This window comes from Bidens hawaiensis, unplaced genomic scaffold, assembly GCF_021521415.1.
Source record: "Bidens hawaiensis isolate Kalapana, Puna unplaced genomic scaffold, B.hawaiensis_p1.1 tig00024857_1, whole genome shotgun sequence".
NCBI lineage: Eukaryota > Viridiplantae > Streptophyta > Magnoliopsida > Asterales > Asteraceae > Bidens > Bidens hawaiensis.
In genome coordinates, this window is record NW_027493947.1 from 102,018 (window position 1) to 104,703 (window position 2,686).

Below are 2,686 nucleotides of genomic sequence, written 5' to 3' on the forward strand. Positions count from 1 at the left end.
TTCATGTTGATCTCAGACAACTTCTTTGTGATACCGGCACTTCTCAATTTAATAACGATTGACTCAAATCCGTTGATGAGAGAGGCAATCGATTCTCCTTAAGTATGTTTAAACATGTTGAATTCTTCTTTTAACATGTCCTTTGCTCATATTGAGACTTCCTTCAAGCTTAAAATTGCAAGACATTTTTTTAACAATAGACTAAGTAAAAATAATAAAGTTTTTTTTGTCAAAGTCAATTGGTCAACGGGTAAAAGTAAACGGGTTACAATCAAACTCGATTACTTTGAGTTAAACTCGAACTCGATTCGTTTGAGTTAAACTAAAACTTGATTCGATTAGTTTGAGTTAAACTGAAACTTGATTAGTTTAACTCAAACTGAAACTCGATTAGTTTGAGTTTAACTGAAACTTGATTAGTTTAACTCAAACTGAAACTCGATTAGTTTGGGTTAAACTCAAATTCGATTACTTTAACTCAAACTCAAACTCAATTCAAACACTTTGATTCGAATTCAAACTCGATTCGTACACTTTTGACTCAAATACCATGACACGAACACTTTGACTCGATACTTTGACTCGAACACCTTAACTCGAATACTTTGACTCGAATACTATGACTCGAACACTTTGACTCGAACACTATGACTCGAACACTTTGACTCGAAAACTTTGACTCGAATACTTTGATTTTTTTAATAAAATGATTATAATAATATTGAAATAAAATATATTAAAAGAAAATAATATTAAAAATTTTCATTCGAATACAGCATAGCATTCGAATACTTCTTTTTTATTATTTTAATATATGATTATAATAATATTAAAATAAAATAATATATAAAATTTTCATTCGAATACAACTTTAATTCGATTACTTTTCGCAATTTTTTTTAAAGGTAATAATCCAACTATCAATAAATTCTAGAAGACTTTAGCCTAAAAACCAATATATTGTTCTAGATCTGAGTTTTTATACTGGATCTAAACCCGGACACGAAAACTAAGAACACCAAAAACTTAGATTTGAAGATTTTCGGGTATCTCTAGGATGTATATCACTCCAAAAGTAGTGAGCAACACCAAAAATAACCTCAAATCTATCAAAAACTAATATCAAAACCCCAAAACCACAAAGTTGAGCCGAAACCTCTGATACCACTTGTAGGTCCTGTTTAGTTGGATCTAACAACTTTACTCGGATAAATCCGTGTTGTTAGCTAGCGGAAATTACTAACAACACTCGGATCTCGGATCTTAGTTTGTAAGAAATAAGACAGAAAATGTAGAAAATGGGTGTTTGGTGGAGAGAGTTTTTCCTTTATTTCCAAGTGGTGTTTTCAATTGTGAAAGGTTGGTTAGAGAAATGGGTAAAGTGACCTTTTATATGGTCCCTATTTCTCCAACATTTACATTACGTCTTTACAAAATAAACGTACTGAGGTATGTAATACACCGACTCTAAGCAAATATAAAGACATACACAATCCTAAAACTAATATAAAATATTGGCCCAATACCGAATATGCATAGCTTACCATTTTGTGAGCATGATATTGACTCCGATGGATCAAGAAGCAACATTGTCAAATAATTAAAAAAAAATGTCAATATTGTGCCACCAGGGAGCAAGCAGGGTGCGTAAAATATCAAAACAAATAAGGCAGTTTGTTTCCAAACTACACTTATGGTCTGTAAGCACGTTAGTTAAAAAAGTAAATCAAACATGTCTTGAAAAGCTTATATCTTTAAAAATAAATAACACACTACTACAAATGTGAAGTCTAATGCAAATTGTTTTAAAAATTGATGCAATTGAATACTGGTTCCTTATGAAAACATAAATGAATCATGCCCTTCACTGTAGGGAATTGCCGGGATTCAAGTATCGTCATGACTGGGTTAGAGATGTGTTATGGGATGTGCTTAGACGTGCCGGGATCTCAGCCAAGAAAGAGGCACCTGTTAACTTTTTGACTGATCCGCGTGAGGGAAGATCTACCCTGCGTCCTGCGGATGTTCTTGTGTTTGGCTGGGCAGGGGGTAAGCATGCGTGTGTTCACCTCACTGGGGTGTCCCCATTGGTGGGGCTGAGAGACAGTGGCTTCGTACCGGGACAGGCGGTTTTGAGAGCGGAGTCTAGGAAGGTTGCTAAGCATGAGACATCGTGTTTGGAGAATCAGCACGTGTTCATTCCATTTGCCTTCGACACTTTTGGATCCCTAGCTCCCGAGGCGGTTCGCTTCTTGGAACGAGTGCAGAAGGTGGTCCACAATGACTCGCAGAGCCCGAGGAACCAAGGATTTATATTTAGCAGAATAGGCTTTGCGATTCAAAAGGGGATAGCGGCGCAGCTTGTTGCTCGCTTACCCATTATCCAGATGTAGTTCGGTTTGTGTTATATATAAAAGGATTTACGTTAATGAATCATATTTTCAAAAGTAACAAAACCTAAATCGGAAGAAACGGTACCCATTCCGGGCGAGGACTTCATCAGCGGGATAACCGATGACGAACTTGATAACCTTATCCACATTAACTTTTTAGTAAACAAGTTGTTTATAACGTAACATGATGAACGAGGGACATTCGGACCGTTTTTAAGCAAGAAACTGAAGTTGTTATAGCCCAGAACTTTTTTTATCAGTAAGACGGGCATAACGGGATATAAGGAAGTCAT